The sequence below is a fragment of the Ornithorhynchus anatinus genome, chromosome X1 (assembly GCF_004115215.2).
Source record: "Ornithorhynchus anatinus isolate Pmale09 chromosome X1, mOrnAna1.pri.v4, whole genome shotgun sequence".
NCBI lineage: Eukaryota > Metazoa > Chordata > Mammalia > Monotremata > Ornithorhynchidae > Ornithorhynchus > Ornithorhynchus anatinus.
This window is the reverse complement of record NC_041749.1, coordinates 120820503-120834084: the sequence shown is the minus strand read 5'-3', so window position 1 is coordinate 120834084 and position 13582 is coordinate 120820503. Positions and strand designations below refer to the sequence as shown.

The 13582-nt window shown below is 42.3% G+C and overlaps 1 non-coding gene across 1 annotated transcript; it reads left to right on the top strand.

Annotated features, from left to right (window-relative positions):
• Positions 1-6078: 6078 nt before the first annotated feature.
• On the top strand, positions 6079-6216 carry LOC114806808. The gene has a single exon (XR_003754866.1). It is a non-coding gene; the product is annotated as a small nucleolar RNA SNORA7 (small nucleolar RNA).
• Positions 6217-13582: the final 7366 nt, after the last annotated feature.

The following is a 13582-nucleotide window of genomic DNA, read 5'->3' as shown; positions in this document are numbered from 1 at the left end:
AAACAAATCGGGTTGAACACAAGCCCTATCCCACATGGGGCTCAATCTCACTCCCCATTTTACAGATGAGTTAATTGAGGCACAGAGAAGTGAAGTGACTTGCCCAAGGTCACACAGCAGACAAGTGGTGGAGTGTGGATTTGAACCCATGACCTTCTGACTTGTGGGCCCATGCTGCTCTATCACTACAACATGCTGTTTCTCATCTGTAAAATGGGGACAAGATCCTTGCTCGCCTTGTCTCTTAGATTGTGAGCCCCGGGTGGGACAGGAACTGTATCTGACCTGATCATCTTTTATCTCTTCTGGCACTTAGCACAGTGCTTGGAACATAGTGCTGATATTATGATTATTAATAATAACAGCAATAATAACCTTACATATGACCAAGGATGGCCTCATAACACTCACCAATAAAAAAAAACACACAAGGATTTTTTTCTTTTAGAAAGAACATTGGTCAGGATATTGGGGTTCGAATTCCGGCTTCACCATTTGGCTCCTGTGAGGCCTTGGGCAACTCACTTAACTTCTCCGTGCTTCATTTTCTTCATCTGTTAAATGGGGATTCAATACCTGCTCTTCCTCTTACTTAGACCCTGAGTCCCTTGTGGGACAGGGACTCATTGCACTCTATCTCCCCTGACACTTAATACAGTGCTGGGAACATAATAAGCACTTGACAAATGCCACAGTTGTTAAAATTAATGTTAGATTGTAAGCTCCTTGTGGTCAGGGGATGTGCCTATTGCTTCTGTTGTACTCTCCCAAGGGCTTAGAACATTGGGGTTGCCCCCATTGGATGTTCAATAAACACACTGGTTTCTACATCTACACATTTACATATGTTGTATATGTTCTGCTTTCAACTGTAAAATCACACCCTACTGGGTTAAATGTCCCATGACAATGATTCATATATCTGTCATAATTTGAGTCCACGGCTGGGCTGTAAGCTCTTCCAGTTTCCCTATGAACATGTTGCATGACACTGGGCCTTGGAAGTTTGAAGTTAAAATTGATGTGGCTCCATGCTTGGTGGAGCATATTTTCTTGTCAGTTTTATGTGGAGCGATGTTAAATACTTATTTTTGTCCTTGATTGCCCTGAATGGCCGACACACTTTGACAAGCTTCCCTCCACATTTCTAGCTAGATGTTGATGAATAAAATGATAGCTACTACATGAACAAAAGAATCCTGATGACATATAATGTATGACTTGATGAAAAGTTGTGATCTTGTCATGTAGTTCAAAAAAGGCCTGTTTTTTTTTTTCCTGAAAACAGAATGCATCTGAGCAAGAAACACATAAAGGGAGTGTTATAAAATTTGTAACCAACAGGAGATGCTTGTTCCAATTTTGAGAAGAAAAATGACCCCAAGTTAAATACAGTCTGATTATGAAATCCTAAAAATAACCTATGGCTTCAAAACCCTGAATTTAGTAAAGATTGTGCATGCAAAACAGCTAAAAACGCCTTGAAAGACTTCTTAGCCAATGATAACTGGAAAGAAATGATGCACATCACAGATTCTAGAAACGCCATATGGTTTCTGGTGAATAGACTCATACCTTCAATTTAAATAATTTCAATGATTAGACTTCCACAACTTTTTGTCCAGCTCTAACTACACCATCTCACAGATAGATGCTTGCTGATGTTTAACTAAGGTGACCACTTTGTATATTGTTAGTCAATCATTCAGTGGTATTTATTGAGCACTTACTGTGTGCAGACCACTATACTAAGTGCTTGGGAGAATACGATATAACAGGGTAGGTAGACAGGTTCCCTGCCCACAAGGAACTTAAAGTCTAAAATGAGGACAGACATTGAAATAAATTACAAATATGTACATAAGTGCTGTGGGACTGAAGGTGGGGTGAATATCAAGTCCTTAAAGGGGAAAGATCCAAGTGCCAGGGTGATGCAGTAGGGGAAATGTGGACTTATCAATCGATGGAATTTATTGAGCACTTACTGTGTGCAGAGCATTGTACCAAGCACTTGGGAATATACAATGCAACAGATTTGTTAGACAAGATCCCCGCCCACAAGGAGCTTAGAACAGGGCTTGGCACATAGTAAGTGATTAACAAATACTGTTAAGGAGCTAGTCTATCAAAAATTGATTTAGTTCCCCAGGGTTAGTGAAAAGAAGACCTAGCACCCTTGAGGAGCACTGTGGCCTAGACCTATTGGAAAAATGGAAAGAACACTGGTCTGGGAGTCAGGGACTGGGGTTCTAGCCCTAGCTCTGCCACTAACCTACTGTATGACCTTGAGCAAATCACTTCTCTGCACTTTTTTTTCTTCATCTATCCATCAGTCAATCAATGGTATTTATTGAGCACTCATTCTGTAGAGAGCACCATACTAAGCATCTGGGAGATTTTTTATGGTATTTGTCAAGCGTTTATTATGTGTCGTGCACTTTTTTAAGTGCTGGGGTAGGTAGAAGTTTATCAGGTTGGACATATCTCTGTCCCACATGGGGCTCACAGTCTAAGTAGGAGAGTTCACTAGAGTTAGTAGACATTCAAGGAGCTAACAAAGCAATCAATCAAGAAGGCTAGTGGGTCCTTCAAGAGGCTAGCAGGCAGAGTATGGTGGTGTCAAGATTCAGACCAAACTGAATAGCGAACGATATTCTTCATTGCTCTGATTCCTGAAGTGTCCTGCATCTACCTCATGGCGTCCCTCTTGTGGAGCTTCCTTCCCCTTCATATCTGACAGACCACCACACTCCTCATCTTCAAAGCCCTCTTAAAATTATATCTCCTCTAGGAAGCTTTCCCTGACTAACTCTCCCCTCCCCCTCTATTCTCCCTCCCTTCTGCATTACTTATGCATTTTGAGACCATACCCTCAAGCACGTAGTTACTCACCCCACCTCCACAGCATTTATGTTTATAACCTTATACTCTGTTGCTTCCCTTACCTGTAATTTAATTTAGTCTGTTTCCCCTATTAGATAGAAAGGTCCTTGAGAGCAGAAATTGTGTCTACTGACTATTGTACTCTCCTAAACCTTTGTACAGTGCTCTGCACGCAGTAAGCAATCAATAAATACCATTGATTGGTTGAAAAGAAAGAAGAAAGGCTATGCCCTCATCAATAACAGCCTACTCTCTCCCTTCACATGGCAAAAATCCAAGCCTCTATTATTTAAATGATGATTAAGCAGACTATTAATATTAACTCTAAAATGCACCCCTGAATATTAACTTTCAGTATTCCTGTTTGAATTCTCACCAATTTGTGCTTCTCTGTTATATGGAAGGACTTAAAACTAAACAAGATTCTTCAAATGGCTTGCCACTGTGGATAGTAAGAGACCATCTGTACTTACATCAGAGACAGTGCTTCAACTTCTCTCTCTCCCTCTCACTCTCTCAGTGCTCTGCACACAGTAAGCGCTCAATAAATACAATTGGCTCTCTCTCTCTCTCTGTATATATATGTCCTTGAAGTTTGAGGATGATGTTACTTTTGATGAGTTTTTTATTTTCAGTACACGCAAGTGTGGCCAGTAAGTACGATGCATGATTGACAGTCTCTTCCACATTGATTGCCTCTTGCTGCACTGCTGCTTTTACTATCGACAGGACCTGCCACTGGCTTTGTTTCTCCCTTTTAGTGTCATGATCTCCCCAAAGCCTCTGTTCTAAGGCAGAGGCTTACCTGCCCTGACATTTGGGAATCATTGCACACCAAGCTGATCTATCTTCTGTGGGAGATTATGCCATACCATTGGAGATTTGGCTAGAAAGTGTTTCTTCTGTCCAACCTGTTTATGATTTTCCCATTTCAGTTCACCATTGAATGGCTTTTTGGAGATCCTCTCTCTTTGTCCATTCAGTCAATCGTATTTATTGAGCACTTACCGTGGGTGGAGCACTGAACTAAGCACTTGGGAGAGTACGATACAACAATAAACAGACACATTGCCTGCCCACAATGAATTTACAGTATCCAGCCCAGCAGAGATGTGATTTAACCAGGATCATTGTTTGTGATCCTGTTTTTCCATTGGATGTCAAGTTTCCATTGGATGTTGGATGCTCCAGCAGTCAGAAGTGGCATTATTATTATGGTATTTGTTATTTGTTAAGCATTTGTTATGTGTCAAGCACTGTTCTAAGCGCTGGGGTAGATACAAGTTAATCAGGTTGGACACAGTCCGTGTCCCACATGGGGCTCATAGTCTAAATGAAGCATCTGTGGTTGCTTCAGGCATCATAGCAACGAAGAAGGTCGGATACTATTCAGCTTGGTTTGAATTTTGATGCCACCTTACTCTGACTGCCAGGCTCTCAAAGGACCCACTAGCCTTCTTGATTTGGCTTGCTATAACTTGTCCATTTGGGCATCACTGGATAAAGTGCTACCCCGGTAGCAGAATTCAGCAACAGCATTCACTCCTCTGGTCACTGATGATGCTCTTTTGCCATGCCAAGAGATGGCCAGGTGCAAGCTGGGACATAACCTGGATCTTCTTCAGACAAATAATCCATAGCACCTGACTGATTCTGAGAATTACTTTTTAATCATCTGCATTTCTTCCTGTGTTAGTGACTCCAGAGCCCAGTCATCAGTGATTAGGAGCTTAAGTAGGAGAAATAATGATAATAATAATTGTGGTATTTGTTAAGCACTTACTATGTGCCCGACACTGTACTAAGCACTGAGGAGAATACAAGGAGTATTCAAGGACTTTCAGTAATGACATCAGCCTTTTGAGTGGAAGTAATAGTAATGGTATTTATTATGTACTTGTATGGCTCAAGTGCAGAGATTCATACAAGCTAATCAGATCAGACCCACTCCACTTACACAAGACTCATAGTCTGACAGAAAGAGCAGGTAACTCAACCCATTTTACAGACGAATTAATCAGGCACAGAGATGTTAAGTGACTTGCCCAAAGCCACATAGCAGGGCAATAGCAGAGCTGGGATTAGAACACAGATAGCCTGACTCTCAATCCCATATTCTTTCCACTAGGCCACACACACTAGTGGAAAAAGTTTCTCAGCAAATTAGAATTGTATTCCGGGTGCCAGGAAGCTAATCCAACTTTATGGACAGTGATCCCCATTGCCTCCAAGATTGAACATTTTGGAGGCACCATATCAAAGCAGCTATTCCTTTTAACAAGTCTACTAAGGCTCCACTTTAGCACTGCAAGTGAAAAGGGGATAGACCACGGGAGGAACCAGGGTCCACCCAGGTTTTTCACGGAGACTTGTGGGCTAGCAGGAGAAAAAAGCCACAGGTTTTTCACGGAGATTCACGAAGAAGTAGGAGAAAAGCTACAGGAGAAAATATTTTTCTGCTTTTGCATCCTCTTGTTTTCAGTTCATTGTCTGCTCACCTTCCCCCATCTCTCCCTGCCCTGGCCCAGCAAGGAAAAATGCTGTCATATCTTTTGTGGGGAAGTAGCAGAAAAGATGCTGGTGAAAAGAATATTTTCTGCTTTCCCTCATTTGTTTGCAGTTTATTATTGAACTTCAAAAGGCATTAAAACTCCTTCAGGCATATAAAGGGAGAAAAACACCCCTTTCCCCTTCTACCTCAAACTCCAGTGACTGAATCCAAACTTATAGTCAGGACACCTGGGAAACAGTGTCTGCTGCCATGAGAAGCAAGACATAGTGGGTGCTGAGTACCCACCATACTCAACCTCCCACATTCAAAACCAGAGTGGATTGTGTTGCTGACGTGAGGCCCTGAATAGGTTAGATTTTTCACACCAAGCATTGAACAGGCAGATTTGCCCACTCCTCAGATTCTTCTTGGGGGAACCAATCAGTAGAAGAGGAGGGAGGGGCGTCTCATAAACCAGTGTTTTAATTGGAAGAATCCAAACACAAAGGTTTCCTGGAAGCCTTTCATTTGTCATGGGAATCCTAAATTAACAAGCTATAAAACTATCACATACTCATATTTTGACTCCAGCTTCCAGGTTCTTTGTTGTATTTTCAAGCATGACTGTGTAGGATAGGTTAAACAAGATTTAACCTACCACACAGTCCTGCTTTACTCCATTAATGATGGGGACAGGATGTGATCCCCTCTCAGGATGGCAGCTGGAGAGTTTCTAGTACTCTACCAGCCTCAACTACAGAAGGGAGAGTCCAGCAGAGGCCTACCCATTCCATTCTTAGCTTAGGCAGTAGCTAGCGAGTGGAAGACAATCTGCTACAAGTCAAAACTCACTTGTGCGGGGCAACAGTGGCATGGGAGAGAATCAAGGGTGGAGACTCAAGTTTACTGTGTGTAAGAAGGCAATGGTAAACCACTTCTTTATTTTTACCAAGAAAACTCTATAGATCCACTTCCAGAACGGTTACAGAAGGAGGTGGGGCGTTCTGGGAGAGATGTGTCCATGAAGTCGCTATGGGTTGGGGACGACTCTACAGCATAAGACAAGACAAGACAGGATGTGATTAAGGACCCTTCCAAGTCCAACATAGCATCTTGATCAACTTCTCATAGGAGCCAAATATTTTCGGCAAAGTGCAGCTCTGTTGATGATGCCAATGATTTTTGTCAAGTTAATGACTATCAGGAAATAGGTATCTTGATATTCTTCTCCACACATACACACACACTCAGCCTGAGTTTTATTGGCTTGCACTGTATCTTCCCTAGTGCTCAGTACAGTGCTTGGAACATAGTAAGGACTTACCAAATACCACTGTCATTATAATTATTAGCACTTAGATTATCAGCACTTATGTGCATATCTGCAATTTATATTAATGTCTGTCTCCTCCTCTAGACTCTAAACTTGTTGTGGGCAGGGAATGTGTGTTATATTGTTATAGTGTACTCTCTCAAGTGCTTAGTACAGTGCTCTGCACACAGTAAGCACTCAATAAATATGATTGATTATTAGTCCACATTGGCCTATGGATAGCAAGGGGATGCTACTGATGGAGAGATTTTTGTCATCATGTGCAAATGTAGCTAATGACAGATGTCCCTTCAACCAGTAAATCAATCAGATTTATTGAGTGCTTACTATGTGCAGAGCACTATACTAAGTGCTTGGGAAAGTACAATACAGTAGAATTAGTTCAAGTGCATAGGTGATGAGGTAAGGAGGTAAAGGGTGAGGAGGAACTGTAATTTTATATCCACGCATACATCCTTATATGTAACTGCTCTTGCATTTACACCACCATTTTCTTCATTTCATTTTTCCCATCCAGGCAGAATAATGGAGAAGGTGGTGATTCAAGGCTCTATTGCTGCAAGGATCAGGCGAAATCCATTTTAGTCATAAGTGAAAATTAATATTGGGAAGAAATTGAATGCCAGTAAAATGTTTCTGTCTGTTGCATAATAATTAGAACCAAATGGCCAAAGCTCCCTCTGAGCAATCTGGTGACAGTGTGCAAATGTCACCCAGTTAGGGGCAGTGCTAAAATTCACGTCACCCAGGAATATCTGTGACTGTCATAGGTGAGGACTGCTAGTTAATGAAGTCGACACCAATGTCAGGAAGGTGGAGATTTCCTGTTAGGAAAATGCATCAGCTAAATTGCTTTACCTTCTCCTCATCATCGCAATACAGTGGGGTTTTTTTCTCAACTCTTTAATTTTTTTTCTAGCATAGCTTGATACCTTAACTCTGAAAATAACACAAATATTCTTGATTAAGGGAAAGACTTTAGGGGGCAGGAACAGGAAAACAACATGAGAACATTTTTTGGCACCATTTTCAGAGTGTCTGTGGAATAAATTTGAAAATAAAAGTTATACCCTATGGATGTGTAGTATTTCCCATATTCTCTACACTGGTCAGACTTTTATGTCCTCCTTGGGGCTCTTAATTTCAGAAGGATATCAAGAACTTGGAGAGGGTTCAAGGATGATTGAAGGGGTGAAAAATTGGACTTATCAGGAAAGAGTAATGGAATTGAGTTTATTTAGCCTGGATAAGGGAAGACCTAGAGACAATTTAAAATGACACTTAAGGAAGGATTATCATGTAGAGGGTGGTGACTAAGAAAAGAAGGTGATGCATAAGGATTTAAGTTTGCTAAAAGATGTCATTTCTTCACAGTGAGGATTCTTACCAACTAGAGGTATGCAGCAAAATGCCCCTCTCTTGTCCTTCCAGAAGAATTTCTGGATATTTTCAAAAGGCAGCTTTTCACCAAGACAGACCCTCAGGCTGGTGACTTCTAGTTCTGAGTGTGGTCGGAAAGGAGGCCAATTCCAGAGACAGAGCTGGTGGAAGGTGACTAGAACAAAAAGGTACTTTAAAATAAGTAGGCAGGGGGTTGCTCTCCTCTATTGTTGGGTATTTATTAAGCACCTACTGAGTGCTAATCACATTACTAAACACGTAGGGAAGTGCAACAGAAGCAAGATACACATTCCCTACTCAAAGGGAACTTCCCATCTAGTGGAGAAGACAAATGATTTACTAACGGTGGGAGCAGAAGTAAGAGTAAAGACACTCCTTGGGGGCAGGGATCATGTCTACCAACTCCTATTTTATTCTCCCAAGAACTTAATCCAGTGCCCCTCATTCAGTAAGTTCTCAACAGAAAAGCAGTGCAGCCTAATGGAAAGAACCCAGGCCTGAGAATCAGAGGACCTGGGTTCTGAATTGTACTTTCCAAGTGCTTAGTACAATGCTCTGCACACAGTAAGAACTCAATAAATACGATTGAATGAATGAATGAATATTGACTCCATCACTTGTCTGCTCTGTGATCTTGAACAAGTCATTTAATTTCTCTGTGCCTCAGTTACTTCATCTTTAAAATGGGGATTAAGACTGTGAGCCCCATGTGGGACAGAGACTTAGTACAGTGTATGATACATAATAAACACTTAACAAATGCCATTAAAAAACACCATTGATTACAGTCAAAAGTAGCAACATGACAGCAGGATAGATTAGATGAATTAGTAAGGGAATAAATGCATAGTGGATAGAGTACAGGCCTGGGAGTCAGAAGGTCATGGGATCTAATCCTGGCTCCCCCACTTGTCTGCTGCGTGAGCTTGGGCAGCTCACTTCACTTCTCTGGATCTCAATTACCTCATCTGTAAAATTGGAATTGACACTTCGAGCCCTATGTGGGATAGAGACTGTCATGCTGAGTTGCTTATATCCATCCAAGTGTTTAGTACAGTGCCTGGCACACAGTAAGTGCTTAACAAATACCACAATTATTATTATGTAGCATCTGGTGATTCCAGATCTATATGCTACTATCTTTATAAGTGCTAAGGGATTTGTTGGGATAGGTAAGGTTGTGGGGTTGTGAATTGATCCGGAAAGCCTGATGAGGAGGATGTAGCATTTAAGGATGGCTTTGAAGATGGGGAGAACTGTGGCCTGGCAGGATGGGAGGGGAAGACTCACTGTAGACAGGGATTATATCTGTTATATTATTCTATTGTCCTTTCCCAAGCACTTAGTACAGTGATCTGCACAAAGTAAGTGCTCAATAAATATGATTGAATGAATGAAGGGAGCTCCAGGCTGGAGGGATGGCGAGAGTAAGGGGTCGGAGATTGGAGACTGGAGACTGAGGTTCAGTAAAATGATGGATGAGTTTAGGATGAACAAAGAATGTGGGCTGGAGTGTAATGGGGCAGAGAATGGACAGGATAACAGGGAATGCCTTGAAGCCAACAGTCAGGAATTTCTGCTCGTTGCTGAGGGAAAGGTGGAGCCATTGGAGGTTGAGGTTGTGGAAGATTGGAGTGTTGTGTGCCGAATAATGTCACGAGGAAGCACTCAATAAAAACCATGGATTGATCGATCCCAGTGATAGTGAGTAGTATTTACTGAATGACAGAGAGGTTGAAGGCTGGGATACAGTGAGGAGACTGATACAGTAGTCTAGGAGAAAGACACCTTATACACACAATCAATCAATTATATTTCTTGATTGCCTACTGGGTGTAGAGCAGTGTACTAAGCACTTGGGAGAGTACAGTAGAATTCTCTCTGAGAATCACTGGTCTACAACAACTTTGAAGTGAAGGATGCACCCAAGTTTCTCATGATGTGTTCTCTTAGACTAGTAGCTAGACTAGATGCAACATGGCCTAGGGGAAAGAGCATGGGACTGGGAATCAGGAGTCCTGGATTTTAGTCCCAGTACTGCCACTGGCCTGTTGTGAGACCTTGGGTAAGTCACTTTACTCTCTGTACTCAGTTTCATCACCTGAAAAATGGGTGTAATAATATCTCCTCCTTGCTCATCTTTATTGTGAGCCGTGGGTGGGACAAGGATTGCATACGTTCTGATTATCTTCTATCTACCACATTGTGTGGCACATAGTAAGTACTTAATAAAAACCACAATTAATTAAGCTTAACAGCAGAAAAAAAGTGAATGAATGCTAGAGGTCACTTGGTACATGTTGGGAAATATTTAGCTTTGTTAGGCACTAACTCTAGGATGCAGTTACTCTGTCTCTGATGGTTTCAATTTTCCAACAGTGGGGGGTTGGCAGGTTCTTGCACCTTGGTACTCTGCATGTACCTCCTTGTTTAAGCAGAATGGCTGAGTGGAAAGAGCATGGGGCTGGGAGTCAGAGGACCTGGATTCTAATGCCGACTCCATTTGTCTGCTGCGTGACCTTGGGCAAGTCACTTGACTTCTCTGGGTCTCAGTTTCTTCATCTGTAAAATGGGGATTAAAGCTTACTCCCTGCCACTTGGCCTGTGAGTCCCATGTGGAAGAGGGACTGTGTCCAACTTGATTAACTTGTATCTTCCCCAGTGATTAGTTCAGTGCCTGGCACACAGTAAACACTTAACAAGTATGATTTTTAAAAAAGTTGACCATCCTGTTCCCATCAGACACTTAACTGATACATTTAACTGTATATTTGTTCCATATTTATTGGTTTACTTGTATCTACTAGTTGCATCTATTCTCTCACTCTTAACGATGGTATAGTCATCAATTTGTCTACTGTCTGTCCTAGTCGATTGGCAGCTCCTTGAAGATGCTGGTCATATCTTATCCTTATTTTATATATTCCTTGAGTCCCTGGTATCAGTCCTCTGCCCATAGTAGGCATTCAATGAAATCCTACAGTGCTCTCCACATAGTAGTTACCCAGTACAGTGCTCTGCACACAACAGTTGCTCAGTAGAGTGCTCTTGACACAGCAACCACTCAGTGTACTGCTCTGCAGACAGTAGGCCTTCAATACAGTGCTCTGAACTCATTAGGCACCTGCTAGGGTACTTTGCAATACAGTTCCCTGCACGCAGGAGGTGTTCAGTACAATGCCCTGCACATAGTAGTTGCTCAATAAATATTGAAATAGCATGGCCTAAGGCTTAGAGTATGGGCCTGGGAGTCAGAAGGACCTGGGATCTAATCCAGGCTCCACCACTTGTCTGCTGTGTGACCTCGGGCAAGTCCTTTAATTTCTCTGTGCCTCAGTTCCCTCATCTGTAAAATGGGGATGAAGACTGTGAGCCCCTTGTAGGATAGGGACTGTGTCCAGTTAGATTAGCTTGTATCTACCCCAGCGCTTAGAACAGAACTTGACACATAGTAAGCACTTACCAAATTCCATTATTATTATTATTATTAGTGTTTCTGATGATGTTGCTATTGATCTTACCCCTGACTAGTGCTTCTCTAATGCCACAGTGTTCCCATGGGAATTGATCATTTCCAAGCTGTGATCATTTCCCACTTGTTGAAGTGGAACAAGGAAGGAAACAAACAGCCAGTATGTTCCATCTGCCCTGCTCACCTCTGGAATTTCCCAAATCTGTCAAAGCCAAAGGTCGGCCTCCTCAGGAGTTGCTCCTGTAGTGGGAAAATCTAGGTAAGAAAGAAATGCTGGCTTGTTTTTTTTCAATTACTCAGATAATTCAGGCGGATGGAAACTTCTGTTTCGTGGGTCACTGTGGTCTGTGAGTCCTCATTAGTAATCCAGGGTTCCAGGCATAGAGACTCACAGGTTTATCAAGTAATTCTACAATTTCCCTACTGCCTGACTGGTGCAAGTAGCTGTATTTGCTGCAAAGACCTGCAGAAGTATTTTTAAATGAAGGAAGATATTTTAAACTGGAGTTCATCTTCTCTAAATCCACGTGGTAGTGGAAAATCACCTAAATCATTTTCTTCTTCTGAATTATTACAGCAGCAAACACTTTGTGCAAAAAAACACAGTATTCGTCTGCCCATTTGTTATGATGAAGAATTATCTTATTAGTAACCATTATTCCTATACTTTTTCAAGTCTAGGAATTTACATGGCAATAACCATAAAGGACATTTTAAATTAGGAGAGGTTTCTAACTTCATATTTATCCTAAAATGCAGACAGTACATTCAAGATCAACTTTTTCAAGGAATGCCCTGAGTCTTCTAGTGTGTTTGTGTATGTGTGTGTGTGTGTGTCTCCCCTGCCTGGAGCTGGGAATTTCCACCTTTGCCTTTGTCCCTATTCTTGCCACTGTCCCCAGGAAGCAACGTGGCCTAGTGGAAAGAGCACAGGCCTGGGAGTCAGGATACCTGGGTTTTAATTCTGGCTGTTCTACTTCCTGGCTTTGTGACATTGGGCCAGTCACTTCATTCTCTGGGTCTCAGTTTCCTCATCTGTAAAATGGGGATTCAATACCTGTTGTTCTTGCCATTTAGTCTGCAAGTCCCATGTAAGACAGGAGCAGTGCTCCATCTGATTATCTCATATCTACTCCAGTGCTTGACACATTGGATCTGTTGAACAAACATCACAATTATTATCATTACCGTCTACAGCCAGAATCCTTTCATGGGGGTCAGCGCCACCCGATCTGTCCTGTTAGCTAGCCAACAAGCTCAGATATTTTGGCTGTGATTTTCATAGTGCTGAGAGCCAAAAATATACTACACAACATGTAGTTCCTTTCCAGATAAGCACAGTCTTTACAGTGTCAGCATCGTGGCTTCCTGGCCCCATCCATAAAAACGATAATAATTATGGTACTTGTTAAATGCTTACTATGTGCCAAGCACTGTTCCAAGAGCTGGGGGAGATACAAGGTAATCAGTCCCTGTCCTACACGGGGCTCATAGTCTTAATCCCTATTTTACAGATGAGGGAAGTGATGCCCAGAGAAGTGAAGCAACTTGCCCAAGGTCACACAGCAGACATGTGGCAGAGCCAGGGTTAGAACTCAGGTCCTTCTGACTCCCAGGCTTTGGTCCAGCACAGAGTGTGGCCCTGGATTTGTTCTTTATTTAAACAGTTTATATTTTTTACTTAGCATCCAGGTTGGGACAGCCTAAACTGGATGAGGGGACTGGGCGGGACCAGAGTGGAATGATGGAGGGGGAGACAGGGAGGAAGGATGGGGAAGGAACAGGCAATGGTGGGGAAAGGCAGCAGGAAGGGGGAGGGTGGGCAAGGAGAGGGAGGGCTTACATCGCTAGCCTCAGGAGACTGTTCATTCAATCGTATTTACTGAGCACTTACTGTGTGCAGAGCACTGTACTAAGCACTTGGGAGCGTACAATGTAACAATAAACAGACACATTCCCTGCCTACAACAAGCTGACAGTCTAGAGGGGGACAGACAGTAAT